The sequence below is a fragment of the Lemur catta genome, chromosome 7 (genome assembly GCF_020740605.2).
Source record: "Lemur catta isolate mLemCat1 chromosome 7, mLemCat1.pri, whole genome shotgun sequence".
Classification (NCBI taxonomy): domain Eukaryota; kingdom Metazoa; phylum Chordata; class Mammalia; order Primates; family Lemuridae; genus Lemur; species Lemur catta.
The window spans coordinates 37,847,905-37,863,730 of NC_059134.1; the positions used below are offsets into that span (position 1 = coordinate 37,847,905).

At 34.2% G+C, this 15,826-nt stretch overlaps 1 long non-coding RNA gene across 1 annotated transcript in view; it reads left to right on the plus strand.

Annotated features, from left to right (window-relative positions):
* Positions 1-14,849, plus strand: part of LOC123642225 — a 35,915-nt gene extending 21,066 nt beyond the window's left edge. The window contains exons 2-3 of the long non-coding RNA XR_006736397.1: positions 10,754-10,841; positions 14,788-14,849. This is a non-coding gene — a long non-coding RNA (uncharacterized LOC123642225). The remainder of the gene's footprint in view (positions 1-10,753; positions 10,842-14,787) is intronic.
* The last annotated feature ends 977 nt before the right edge of the window (positions 14,850-15,826 follow it).

Here is a 15,826-nt window from a genome sequence, read left to right on the forward strand (position 1 = left end):
TTTATTATCAAAGCCAGCAATTTCCCTACACTTCAACTACCAACTCCTCATACTAAAAAATCAAGTTTAAAGGGTTTTACTTTGTATAATTTCTGATTACCAGAAGAACCTTAACTTAAAGCAAACCTTCGTGATCTCCAGCTCGGCCTTTCAGATGGAGTTAAGGGAAGGAGTTGAGTCCAACTAGTCAGAGTTGAGCTGAGATTGAACAGTTCAGGGCTGCACAGACTCCAAATTTCTTTCGTGGTAGCCAATGCTTTAAGATGGTTTGTGGGAGATGTTTTTTGTTTGTTTGCTTGTTTGTTTACTCTTAGTGTGTGCTACACTCTCTGCTTCAGATCTTTTCTTTGTGCTATTCCTCAGAGATGGGCTTTCTCTATAGGCTTGCCCCTCTCCCAGGAGTAGACAGCTGCACCTGTTCCTCAGTGTTATTGACTTGGCAGTAGACAGGGCTGGAGGGTGGACAGAGCTTTATCTCATCTGACTCAGCCTGAGTCTTAAGCAAGCACTTTGCCCTGGGGATCAGAGTGCGATTCTCTCAATGATCCTGTCCCACTCCAAACTATATGCCTGGACCCAGCATGAATTACTGCCCTTCTCCCAAGAGTGGAGGTGTTTTGTTTCCATTGTCCTTCTCCAGCTGCAGTGAGTTTACAACAGTGTCCTTAGGAAAGGCAAAGCTTCAGCTCCCAACTCTCCCCCTCCTCATTTGTTTAAGCCTTCCCTTCTATAGGGGAGAGAGTGGAGAAGTTTCCTTGAGAAGTTTCTTGCCTTCGATGGCTATTGTTCACCTTCTTTTGGCCTACACCACAAGGCATGCTTGCTCAGTACTGTGGCGGATGTTTTTTGTGAGCACCTGGGGAGATCCCTAGAGAATAGCCTGTAAGTAGGTCTTCATTCACCTTGTGTCTGCATCCTCCTTCCCAGGTGTTCCATATTCTGTCACTAGTCTATACACCACCTGTCTTAGTCCATTTTGTGCTGCTATAACAGAATACTATAGACTGAGTAATTTATTAAAACAAACAAAATAACTCAAGTTTATTTTCTCAGAGTTTCAAGGGCTAGAAATCCAAGATGAAGGATCAAGGCACCAGCAGCTGGCAAGGGCCTTATTGCTGCCTCCTTAACATGGTGCAAGGTGAAAGGGCAAAAGATCAAAGGGGGCAAAACTCCTGCTTTTATAATGGAGTTAATCCCCCTCAAGGAAGTAGAGCTCTCATAGCCAAATCATCTTCCAAAGATCTCACCTCCCAACACTGTCACAAAGGCAACCAAATTTCAACATGAGTTTGGGAAAGGACAAACATCAGACCATAGCACCACCCAAAGAAATTTGCCAAAAATTTTAGCTGAATTCTTTTTACTGGTGTCCAGTGGTGTCTGTCACAGGTAAGCAATTTCTTGACTTTCATCTGTCCTTACATGTGCTTGTGTTTTCATAGATTTGAGGTTAGTTGGTCAGTCTATGATTTTAGCTCCTTCAAGGGTTCAAGAAGAGTTGTGAATTTGCTCATTGCCCAGCTTTGTTGTAGTTGCTGCTGGTGATGATGTTATTGAACGGGTGAGAATGATGTCTTTTCTACTTTTATGCTTCCTATATGAAAGGTAGAGTAGCGTTGGTAATTTGTTTGTGTGCATATCATTAATTTTTTAAAGTGTAATCACCAGTCACACTCCAAAGTCAAGTGCAGTTCATTGCATAATTGCATTTAGAGTTAATTATGGTGTAATATTTAGTTCATTAGTGAGTGTCATTTCTACAATGAGATACAGAGAAAAGCTAAGGATGACCTCCAACTCCATAGCATTAGCAACACTTGGTTATTTGTTGTTGTCATTGTTATTTTGTTTTTAATGAAAGAGCAATATATTTATATAGGTTTTCACAGACTTATAGGACACTTTTAAACACTTAGTTTTATATTTCCTACAGTGTTTCATTTTCTTCAATACAAAGTTTCCTACTATGGAGATTTTAGAAATTTAATTCTCACAACTGAAATAGTTTAACTCCAAGATTTTTATAGCAATCATGTTCAAAAATTAATACTATTTGAAATGGAGATATTAATACAACATGAGCAAAAATGGTGCTGAAATACTTAGCCCCTTCAATACCTTTTACAGATGCCACACTGTTTTTTTTTTTTTTTATTGTTGTTGTGTTTTTTTTTTTTTTGATCTATTATGGTTATGGCAGCCATAGTATTACTTCCCTGCTATTTGGTACTTCTGTGAGGTATCAGTGCAATGCTTATCAGCATGCTTTTGCAGATTTACACTTATTATTAAAAAATGGCTAATATACATACACCTGTGTAGAAACAAAAGGAGTTTCTCTCTTGTTTTTAATTAGTTCTTTCTTAGCTTTTAAATTTTTGCAGCCTAATATAAAAATGTCATCTGTATATCTTGCTTTGAAAATATGACATTTTTTCTTCAATTAGTCTGAAATATTAAACTTTTATGAACTGTTATAAAATAAAATTATTAACTGACCATAATCCATACTTGTAAAGTACACAATAAAAATATTTAATATTTGGGGGATACTCTTAGGTTCTATTAAGGAATTCTTATTCAATGAGTCCAGGGTTAAGTCTGGGAAGTTGAATTTTTAAAACATTTCCAAGGTAATTCTTATGATAAAGAAATGTTATAAGAAGCATATGTTAAACATTCATCCAAGTTATTTAAACTCTCTCTTTATGTCACATCATCTGAATTTTTGTAGATTATAAGACTCAGGGTCACTGTGTAAATATTATTGGTGTATATTGATTTAGTTATAAACACTTCCATTTTTTCCAGAAAGGAAACGTAAGTACTGTCCATCAGGAAAGTGCTTTATTCTTTGCAAAGAGGAAGTTAGACCCATTGCTAATTTTGTTACTTAATGACCCTATGTAAAAATGTGCATGATCAATACACACTATAATTGATGTTAGGGAAAATATACTTTCAAAAATAATTGGTATGCTTTGTCATTGGACAATGAGAGCAATATATCTATCAATCTATATTTTCTTTTCTTCCTTAGTTCACAAGAAACTATAACTTAACCAAAGTGGTGATGAATTATATTCATTTGCTTTCATGATTAATATTTTAACAATTTGTTTTTACTTATGTTTAATATTTATTTCAAAATTATAAGTCACTAGATATTTACAGTTCCAGGTAAGTCGTTTTATTTTGAAATAAATGATAATCAATTAAGATATTTCTTTTATTTAAGCACATGAAGTTGGTAGGTCATTGATAATTTGCTTAATTTTAATTTATGTATGTCCTTTGAAAGAAAAAGTCAGTTGGTTCTTAACAGAACATTCTATTTCACCTAATTGTTTCATGATGAGGAATAATTAATTTGAGTGTTGGCCAAAAGCTGCTTTGATTGAATAAAAAAACAGTAATGATCACTACTGATAACTTACATAAAACACATTTTCTTTTGTTAAGACAGTAAAATTTTTGTAGTAGGAGGTGGGCTCTCTAATAATATTTTCTGCACTGGATCATAACTCCAATAACTACGTGTGTGTGTGTTTTCTTAACTGCTTTAAAGCTCAGTTTCTACATTCATAAAATGGTGATATAATAATATTTAATAGCACCTTCTACTAAAGGCTGTTGTGAAGACAAATATAAATCCATTTAAAATACTTAGCACTGTTTCTGGCACTTATATTATCAGGATTACTAAGGAGGTACCACAAATTCAACAGTGAGAACATCTAAATGAGGTCTCACTGTAATTTAAAATCCTATTTAATTTCTTTATGTAATGAAATTTCTTCTCTAAACTTCTTGAGGGCAGGATTAATATATTTTTCTGATGTAAAAATGTGCATTCCTCTTGTCAAAATTTGGAAAATACAAACCAAAGCTTCAGATAAAAATTATGATTCTCATCACTAAGAGATAATCAGTTAATATTTGACATTTTTACTTTCAGTTTTCTTTTCAATATAAATTTTAAAATATTGTATAATTGAAAATTCATGAATAGATGGTATAATATGTGCCAGCCACTGAAAAAAAAAATAAAGTGATAAAAAGAACAGATGGGATCCTTGATTTCATGTTGCTTAAACATTTATGACCAATGGAAGGAAATATTTGAGAATCACATTTGTGATGGAAAGTTAATATTCAGAATATATCAGGAACTTCTACAACTCAACAACAAAACAACCTAATTAAAAAATGGAAAAATAACTTCAAACCAGCAATTCATTTCATTAGATCAAGTCATTTCTGAGTTTCCCTATTTAAATGTAGATTTAAGAACTTTGCCATTATGGTCATAATAATGTCCTCAATATTCATTTCAACATACATTAATACTATACATTGGACCCAGGGTTATCCAGAGTATTGGTTTTCTCTTTATTGAAACTCTATTTGGTTGAAATGTCATAAAAGATGTTTTGTTACGCTCAGGCTTTTTTTCTGGGTATTAATCAGAATAGGAGAATTACACTATAGCAAGGATGTGGAAACAACCCAAGTGCCTGTCAATCCATGAGTAGATTAATAAAATATGGTATATGTATACAATGGAATACTACTCAATTATAAAAAACAATGGTGATCTAGCACCTCTTATATTGTCCTGGATAGAGCTTGAGCCCATCCTCCGAAGTAAGGTTTCACAAGAATGTTAGAGTAGGCACCACATATACTCACCATCAAACTGGCACTGACTGATCAACACTAAGGTGCTCACACAGTAGTAATATTCTTTGGGGGTTGGGGGGTTGGGGGGTTGGGAGTGGGTAAACTCACAACTAATGGAAGTGGTGAGTGTTGTAGGGGGGAGGGCATGCCTCAAATCATGGTTTTTATGTGGCAAAGTCATAACATGTAACCAAAACGTTTTTACCCCCATAATATCCTGAAATAAAAAAAAAAAAGAAAAGGAGAATTAGAACTCTTCATTGTTCAATGGGGTCTAAGAAGACTATTGGGCCAATAATAACAAAGAATTATTCCTTTCCTGGGATCAATAGTCTGTTCTTCCAGTGATGTAATTGTGAAACACATGGATCTAAACCAAAATTTTAAGAAAGTTTAGAAATCCTTAAGCATGAAGAGAATTTTGGAATACTTCCAGGAACTGAGGATTCTGTTAACATAAGCTTACTCCCCTCCTCATAGTTTTAAAAGAAGATAAGTTGACTTCTTGTATCTTAGATATCATCTATTAAAATGTCAAAATTGCCACTGACCAACTTGATAGCAATAGGTTATGGACAATCCAATAGTTAACACATCCTTATCTCAGCCTGTTTATTCTGCTACTAAAGCTCTAATTCTATGCTCCAATTGACAAATATGAAGTATTATATAAAAGTCAAATTTTAATGCAAAGATCTTTTTATTTTTTATAGTTAACACTGCTATTTGCAGAGCCAAAAAGTTATTTTCCAAACCAGAACTTAATGTTTCAATTCATCATTCCCTCTACTAAATCTGCCTTTTAGCATATTTCTCCCTGTCAAGTGAGCGTTCCTAGCATTTTACTTTCAGCAGTGCTTATGTGTGTTTTTCACAGAGGTTGGCGTTATTACAAAACCATCCAATTAAATCAATGAACCTCACATAACAATTGTCAACTAGCCAATATTCTCTCTTTTAAAACTTTAAAATACAATGCAAGTACTGCATGATTTTACCATCTGACATTTTAAATTTCTCTACAGGAGGAATTATAGACATTAGAAATATAATTTCTTCTACCTCATGGAATGTTTTAGTCACTATAGCTTTTTGTTCTCTCTTCTTTCTTTCTCTCTTTCTTTCTTTCTTTTCTTTCTTTGTTTCTTTCTTTTGAATATCAGAGATCAAATATGTTGATTAGTTTTTAAAAAATAATAATGCATTCTCAATGTGACTCAAATAGTTCATTCAGCATATCTAAAATATATTTATCAAGGTTTATAGAATGATTGAATCAGCAATCTTGGATGCATCTTAAATCCCTTCTTCTTCACAGACACCTCAATGCATGTTTATTCACCACAGTCACCATTTCCTAAATAATCCTACAATCAATGTCATTATCTTCCTTCTCTGGCCAGTTTGCCGTAGTATACCATCATGCTGTGTCTCCTAGACTTTGGAACAGGCTCCAAACAAGCATTTCTGTTGTAATTCTTGCTTCAACCAATCTATTCTCTACAGTAATATCAAAAAGATCCTTCTAAAAGCAAAATATAGGTTGGCTCTCTCATAGGTCCATATCCTTAATGTGACACAATATATACTCTCTATTCTGGAACAAACCACAGGTAAGAATGTCTCTCACTCTACCTTTCACACACCTTGCTGAATATTTAACTCTATCTACACAAAATAATAATAGTAATAATAAGAAAAGGATAATAATGAAGAAAAAGAAAATGAAAGAATGAGAGGGCAGGGAGTGGAAGGGAAGGGGAGAAAATGGAGGGAATAGATGGAGGAAAACTATTAATATTTATTTAGCACTTGGCATGTGTTAAATATCATGCTAAGATTTTTGCATGAACTACCTATCTTATGTAATCATCATGATAATCTAAAAGATGCATGTTTTAAACCCCCATTTTATACATTTAAAAAATTATTTGTAAGAGGTTCAGTGATGCCCAAAATCACAGAGCAGAGTTCATTAATATTTAACCTAATGTTTAACTCAAAAGACAAACTCTAAATGATTATATTATACAACCTATATTTTTCTACCTCTGCCCCATCCTATATTGTCTAGCATATTCCATGATTCAGTTTGTGAGTAACCCCCTTTATGAAACCTCTATTAAAATATAACTATGCTATCATTATGAAATAAATTGACCATACCTCTTTGCATCATCTTGCTGTATTTTAAACCTCTTTTGGTTTTCCAGACTTCAATTTATGAGCTTTGTTTTCTTATGCATAGGTCATCAAAATTCTATGGTAAATGAGAATAAATAAAATAAATAATTGGTTATATGTAAGTTGCTAAGCTGAAAATATCATGGCAAAGATTGTCCTTTCTCCTAAGGTAATGCTGTTCCTCCCTTTGAGATATTAAAATTTCATTTCTTATATGAAATTGTGAAGTAATTTTAAATATCCTTAGAAAAATTGAACAGTATGAGCCCCAATTTAAAAATATTATTAAATAATGAAATTTAATAAGTTAGAAATTCTTCCTCTATATTGAAGTTCTTATAGAATCTTCTGTTTATTTTTTTAATTTTTAAAATTTTTAACAGATTTTTTAATATCTGTGTTGCTTGTGTTTGTATGTAAGTTCTCTTCTAGAGTGAAAAGTCCTTAAAGATAAATAATCAATTCCTATTAATTTTCACATTCCTGGGGCAGTATTTTTGCTTTTCAGTGCATGCTAAATTAACACTGCTTTTGAATTAAAAGGCATATCTGTGAAGTTTTCTTTCTAAATCCACATTTTCTATAAGACATCAGTGCTTATGTTTATTCCTTATTTCTTGCTATTAACACTGCCACTATTATTACTACAATTACCAACACTGCTCTCTTACATTACCACTTAAATGTTTCATGTTTAATATCCCCCTTCACCCCTCATAAACACATGTTGCAGCTGATGGGAAAAGCTTAATTATCTGAATTTAGCAGAAGAAGAAAATGAAGTTCAAGCAGATAAAATATTTGATAAGAATTCTTCAATTGTTAAGTTATGGAACTGGAATTAGAACCTTATTCTTTTGTCAATCTAATGAACTTTCATGCACATGGCACCATATGCAAGTTTTTACTTCACAAACTAGTTCATAGACTCAGCATTGTCAAGGACTATATCTAATATTTTTCCACAGCACTACTAAATGTGTTGTGTACAAGAAGATTTTTAAGAAACTATAATAAAGTAATATTAGTTTATGTATACTATAGTTTATTTTTAGAGAAGTCTAAATCAGGATTCTCTTCCAGACTTGGCAGTTAAATGTTACTTTGGTCAATATTATATCAGATAGCTGGAATGTTTCAGTTAGATGTAAAATTTGCTGGCTATGTTAGGTAGATAGTGAAGGGGCCTCCAGCTCTCCAGGGGACAGAGGACAAGTGCCCCACTTCAGATAACCACAGCAGGAGGGAGGAAGATGCCCTGCCAATCAGAACTCAGCACACTAACCACAAAAGTGGCCAAGGATTCCTGGAAGAAGGAACTCCTAGAAGGTTCGAACAGTGCAGGCACAATGGGGTCTGGATGGTGACTAAAAGTAACCTTGGGCCAATTATCATGTCATTAGCATAAATCTGCATTGTGGTTTTGCCCCCTCCCACAAGTGTGCTTTCAGAAACGCTCATAGGAAATCTGCATGTGCAGTAAGGCTCAGGTTATATACCTAATAACTGTGCATCAAGGTGACACATGAACAACTCCTGCCAGGTAGGATCCAACCCAGATGATATAAAATAAAAGTTCAGTTAATAGTCAAGGCCTCCTGTAGCAACAGGGGCCCATTCGCTGTCTGTGGCAAACATATCCTGCTTTTGCTCAATAAACTTTGCTTCTTGCTTGCTTTGCTATTGGTGTGTCTGGTCATTCTTCCGAAAGAGTGCACCAAGAATCAAGGACAGTTCGTGAACCTGACAGCTAGTCTTTCATCATCACCCAGAACTTAATGCATGGGTGTGCTGAGTGCTTTCAGGGTTCATAATTACCTTTCTTTTTAGGCATAATTTAAGATCAACTCAGAAGATCAGACAAATTATTGGCAGTACTTAATTTTGCTAAAAGAATCAGAGATACCCCTTAAAACCTACAAATATTCTGTAAATGCTAATGCAACATACAATGCCAACAAAATGAGAGAGAGATATACTTTCATACATATTGTAGACTGAACACACACACAATTGTCTAAATATCCTTTGCCACCTTAAAATATATTTTCAAATTTTGAAAACTCCCATCTCCAAATAGACCTGAACTGATAAAAAAGATGCAAAATTATAATAGCTCTTAGAGAGCATACAAATTTATAGTTTTATGGATGAAACTATTTTGAGTGGAGCTAACTCTACATGCAAAATTAAGAGTAGATCTAAGATAAGATACCAAGAAGTTTGGCATCTCTTTGACAATCACGTATTATTCAGCCTAAATGTTTCTCTTGAATCCTTTCTGTAGTAACTTTAGGAATTTCAGTTTATTTTGCATATATGAGTTACCGTTGTACAGAGTTAGCTTAGTGGGGAACTGAATAAGAACCCAAATATACAAATGAGTTTTCAAAAAAAATTTTAAAAACAAGAATTCCAGAATAACATTAGGGCTGGAAGCTCTAAAAGGTTATTATCAATCATCAACCTATATTAATCCATGTATGTTCAGAGGCACATTATTACTTTTGTGGACTCCAGGCACTTTTGCCTTCATAATCCTCTTTCTCCCTAAAAATACACTGAAAATTATTTTAAAATTATGACTATAAAATTTATGTTATAAAGAAGAATATCATCCAGACTATACTTACTATTAAATATTCACTATTATCAGATTTATTTTTTTCTGATTTGAAAAAAAGTTAAAATTGTGACACTTTTATGTGTCCTTAAGAGTATTATGGGCCTTAGGTACTGTGCAAGATGAATAAGCCACTCCACTGCATTTTTTTTTTTTTTTTTTTTTTTTTTTTTTGAGACAGAGTCTCACTCTGTTGCCCAGGCTAGGGTGAGTGCCGTGGCATCAGCCTAGCTCACAGTAACCTCAAACTCCTGGGCTTAAGCGATCCTCCTGCCTCAGCCTCCCGGGTAGCTGGGACTACAGGCATGCGCCACCATGCCCGGCTAATTTTTTCTATATATATTTTTAGCTGTCCATATAACTTCTTTCTATTTTTAGTAGAGACGGGGTCTCGTTCTTGCTCAGGCTGGTCTCAAACTCCTGAGCTTCAACGATCCGCCTGCCTCGGCCTCCCAGAGTGCTAGGATTACAGGCGTGAGCCACCGCGCCCGGCCTCCATTGCATATTAATAATGTTGGGACCCTCAGAAAGTTTGCTAAAAATCAACTCACAATAATATAGATTATTAACAGAAACGTTATCAAATTTATTTTAACATGTATACATGGGAACACTCAGAAAATGAAGATTCATCTCCCTGGTGGTGTTCAGAAGCTTGTATATGTTTTTCTGGTAAAATGGGTTACAGGAGGGCAGGAAAGAGAAATTCTATTCAGGGACAATAAAGGATTACTAGGGAGGATGAATGGATGGATGGGGAACCACATTAGCTGGTAAATGGTTCCCTTTGGAATTTAAATGAGTCTGAGAGAGGAGAGGAGGTTATCTTTGTAAAGTGTCTGTTCAGGTGTGATCACATTACTCGTCTTACAAGGAGGAGAAGATAAGAACAGTTGTTCTCCTAGGTGTGTCTGGACCTCAGACAAACAAAGAAACTTAAGATTTTGGGAGATTCCAAGGTGAGAGAACTTGAGGCTTCTTCAGTCAGTCTAGCATATCAAAATGCCATATTTTGGGGTGAAATATTTCTAATTCCCTTCAATACCTTTCATTTGTTACTTTAGTGATTTTTAGTCTTTTAAATTTCATCCTGAAAATTCACTATTTTCTAGTCTATTAGGAAGCAGAAATTGACCACTATATTAATGTCAGCTAGAATTTTTTGCATAGATGTTTAATTTGGGCATTACTTAGGCATTGTTCTAAGTGCTTTTACACATATTATTTTTTCCGGTTGGCAGTCTGTTCTCTGTTTTCCAGATCCTACTGTGCTTGGGCTGTGTGGCCCATCAGCTGGGAAATTCCCTGCATTCTTTTGCAGATTGGCAAGACATTTCTCCTTCCCCAGGTATGGAAATCGCTTGGAAGGATAAAGGTGGGGAGCACCAAGGAAGGGCACCTTGTCCTTTGTCCCCCAGGTGTGGCAACTGCTGGAGGCAGCACCAAGGTAGGGTGCCTGCTTTTGTCCCTAGGAGAGCCAGAGATCCCTTACTATCTACCTAACAATTTAATTTTCATAACAATTATAACAGGTGGTATTACTTACATCTTATCTCTTCTGGTTACTACTGCTGCACTAAAAAATTCTCCAAAACTTAATGTTGTAAAACAACAATTATTTTATTTTGTTCACAATTTTGTGGACTAGGAATTTGATAAAGATTCACCTGGGTGCTTATTTACTTACTGGGAATCTTTCATACAGTTGTAACCAAATAGCAGCTGGAGCTACAGTCATCTGAAGCTTAAAGTGACTGAATTTGCAAAAGGACTCTTGTCCACAGGTGGCAGTTGATGCTGTATATTGGCTGGGAAGTCAGCTGCAGCTGTTGACTAGATTGACTATACATGAATCAAGGGTAATTGGACTTCTTACATGTGGACTGGCTTCTGCCAGAACAAATAGAGGAAAACAAGTAGAAGCCTTTTTTTTACCCAGTCTTGTAAGACACAAAGCAGTAGGTCTGCTGAAGTCTATTAATTATAAGTGAATTAAAAGTCTAGTTCAGAGTCAAGAGAAAGAGACATGTAGTATACTTCTTTATGCTAGGAACATCAAAAAATTTACAAACTTGTTTTAAAACTGCCGCAATTCTTTCCTGCTGGTTGAGAAAACTGCATAGGGAAAGGTAAGGTTTTTTCTTTGACTAAACAACTCATAAATAGAGAATCTAGAATTTAAACCCAGGAAGTTCTGGCTCCAGAGACTTGACTCCTAACCACTTTTCTGCGGTGCCATGTTTTAGACAACATTACCATGAGTCTATAATAATCAAAACAGCTTGGTACTGGCAGAAAAAGAGAGACATAGACCAGTAGAACAGAAGAGACAACCTAGATATAAAACCATCCACGTTTTGCCATCTGATCTTTGACAAAGTAGACAACCATATACACCAGAGAAAAGAACCCCCCCTATTCAATAAATGAAGCTGGGAAAATTGGATAGCCATATGTAAAATATTGAAAGAGTATCTATATCTCTCACCACTCACAAAAACTAATAAAGATTTATCACAGACTTAAATCTAAGACTTGAAACTGTAAGAATTCCAGAAGAAAATGTTGAAAAAACTCTTCTAGATGTTGACCTAGGCAAAGAATTCATGAAGAAGACCCCAAGGGCAATCACAGCAACAATAAAATAAATTAATAAATAAATAGGACTTGATTAAATTAAAAGCTTCTGCACTGCCAAGGAAATAATCAACGGAACAAATAGACATCCTACAGAATGGGAGTAAAGATCAGATTAGTTTCAATAATGTAATGTGATAATAAGAACTCAGGTTTTGATTTTGCAGCCATCATCACTTTTAATAGTCAAGTAATAAGAGAATAAAGAATGCCAAATATTCAGGTCTCATTGAGCTCCATATTGGGATTTATAAATGGTAAACTTTTGGGAGAAAATCAATCAGCATAATAATTTGCCACAGGTGAAGCTGATCAGAAATAAATGGCTAAAAGATGTGAAAAATAAATACGATTTTAAAATCCCATAGCTAACAAAAACCATGGGATAAGCATTGATAATTTAATCTTATCTACTAAAAATATACGCTGTTCAATAAATGGTAAGCAATTATGAAGGAATAAAGAACACTTTCGATACTGGTCCTTGTTATTCTTATTGGGAACACTTCACTATCTCGCATAAAAATGAGTATCTTTTTGAAAAATTGGTTTAAAAATTATACCTGGAATATAAACTATAAGAATTATAATGGAGGAGTTTTGTAACAAGTATAATTATACTTAATAAGAACATTATATATCTAGTCAATGTTTATTAGTTTTTATTTTATTTTTGGTTATTTTTAGATCAATTTTTTACTAAAATAGAAAATGATATTTTATCATGAAAATATTCATGCACTTTTGTTACTTCTCTAATAGATATTCCTTTTCTAATCTTCATAAAACCTCACCAGATTTTTTGATGTTTTTCTCTGTTTTATTCCATCCTAACCCTCTTTTCTAATATCTCATTCATCTTCCTTCTGTGTTCTATCCAAGCTGACTTTTCTGGGATATATCTCATGCTTTGAAACCTCCTAAATTCAAACTTTCCTGTCTTCCTGACTTTTACCCTGATAGTGCAAATATAATCTACCTATCATATAATTTAGAAATGAGAGAAATAAGAGATAATATACACATGGACCTAAATGCTAATGGGAGAAATATGTTATCCCTATTCTCACACTATAAAGTTATAATTCATAGTTTAATTTTAATAGCAAAGTTTATATATTGGAACTATAATAAAATAAAATCATAGTGACAGTAATTCTAATTTCAGTGTAAGAAGTAAATTCAGTTGCTTCAGGAGGAGATGAGATCTCTTGGCCAAAATAGAGGAGAGATTTTACTTTAAGTCATGATTTACTATGTTCCTTCAGATAAAATAGTAACTTTTCTCACAAATGATGTAGGGTTAGTTATAGACTATAAAAATGATAGTTCTCTTCAACCCATAAAAGCCCTTGTGGTTCTTAAGGGAACATTGTCACTAAGTGGTGGAGAGAGGATGGACAGCCCACAAAGTAGTTTTAGAATCTCCAGAAAGGTAAAAGTGGAACCAGAGAGACTTATAACAAGAACCTACGAAAGAAATTTTCTAAGACACATGGCCAATAGAGTTAAACACTGGCCAACCAACATTAAAATGAGGGTTAAAGTTCAGAGCAAGTCTGACTACGGAGGATTAAGGAGAGACAATTATATGAGGAATTGTTCACAGCCTGCCCAACATATGTTTCAAAAAATTTAGATGTGAAACAGAATAAGAGTAAGGACAGTAGTAGCAAGAATAAGATAAAAGATAAAAAGACTTTTTCTTTTTCATTAATATAAAAACATGTTTAAATGGTAACATGTGAAGGTGGTAATAGAAAACATGGAAGACACATGAGAGAAATGGTGGGAGTAATGATGTCAAGTATGGCTGAGGGAATTCATTTTAGATAAAGGGAGAAATATTTCAAAGGGAAAGATAACTAATCAAGGATGTGGTCTGTCCTCAGCTTCCTTCTCCCTACCAATGGAGGAGGTAGAAAAAAGCCCATTAAATCATCTCTGGAAAACATGAGCAACCAAAGACTAAGTGTGATATGAGGATGCACCACCTCAGACTCTTGACAAGAATATTTTAAGTGTTGACTTAGAAGAACAACCCATTACCACTAAGAAAAAGAGATAGGATTTTAAAATCTCATAGCTAGCAAAAACTATGGGACAAGCATTGGTAGTTTAATCTTATCTAATAAAAGTAGACACTGTTCAATAAATGACAAGCAATTATGGAGGAATAAAGAATGCTTTCTGGACTGATCTTTGCTATTCTTATTGAGAACACTTCACTATCTCATATAAAAACCCACTACCACTAAGATACTGATAAGTAATAGGTATTTGAGGAGGAAGCCAGGATAAGGCTGAGAGAAAATTTAGACCAGTAGCCCCCAGGATTGAAAGATATTTCTATATCTGAGGAAAGAATATTACTTGAAAAAACTTAGGTAATCATTCTAACAGTTTATTAGAAGGTAAAGAATAAAGTTGAGCTCAGAAATATTATTATGGATGGCAGAGAAATGAATAATAACTACACAAAAGATATCAGTCTCACTTAATTCTGAAAATTTCTGAAACTGTCTTTATTGAGGGTCTTCAGTAGATACTTTGTCTATAGTTAAAGCAAGAGGGGCATTAGAACTTAGATATAATTATCTCATTTAATTCTTATCATAATTCTTTGACATTGATTAAATCTTCCTTTTCTTTTTCAGATGAAGAGCTGAGGCTAAGGAAATTCAAGTAATGTGTATAAGATTCCAGAACTAGTTAAGCAGCAGAATCAGAATTTGAGTCTAGCTTTTTGCAAATCAAAATCTGTGTACCATCTGCTCTACTAGCACTAAAAGAGTCTGTCTCAGAAAATACAGAAATTTGGTTATTTAAAGTGCAGTTTATTAGAAATTATGTCTTCATGTGTGCTCATCTTATGCTAATACAAAGAAAACAAACAAAACCCTCTACCCCAAAATATAGCTGCTAATATTCCAGCCAAGATCTCTGATCTGGATTTCCATGAAAGTCAATATAATTATTAAGAGAATAGGATTATTCCACCACTTCCCCATCCTATGCCTGTAAGCATATTACTTAAACTGGGATTCTAAAATACTTTTATCCCATACTATTGTTAGGAAGGTTAAATCAGACAATGTATATAAATTGTTTAGCATAGGCTTACTGAATAGAAAGTTTTCAAGGAATTTGAGCTGTTATTACTATTGCTCTCTGATACCTTAGGGAAAAGGCAAAAGCAAATTGAGCAACTTCAAAAACAGTTTTGAGAAAAGCCTTTAGCAGTAGAGGCAAGTAAGATGAGTAAAGATGAAGGTTGAATTTCCAGTCCCCAAGATCAGGGGCTCAGGGCACGCAAACAGCTGGCTGGCAAAGATTTCAGTGGAGAAGGAAGTAGATTCAAAGGAATGCTCAGACATTTGCAAGTGCCTCACCTGTGGTTGGTACCACTTATGAACCCCTCTATAATTTGTTTTTATAGAAGGAATAACTAGTTCAAAAGAAAATAATTAACTGCAAGATTTCCAGTTTGTTTCCCTCATGGAGGATTGGTAGTTGATTTGAGGGCCTGTGTATAAAATTCTCATTAAATATCTATTTAAATGCACAGTGATCAATTTTATTTGATTACTAATTTCTTTTATTTTTCCTATATCCAAAGAGTAGGCCCAAAAGAGGGAGAAAAAATTTTTTAAGCAGAATTGTATGTTCAGGTTAGCCTTGTTTGTTTAAAAGCAA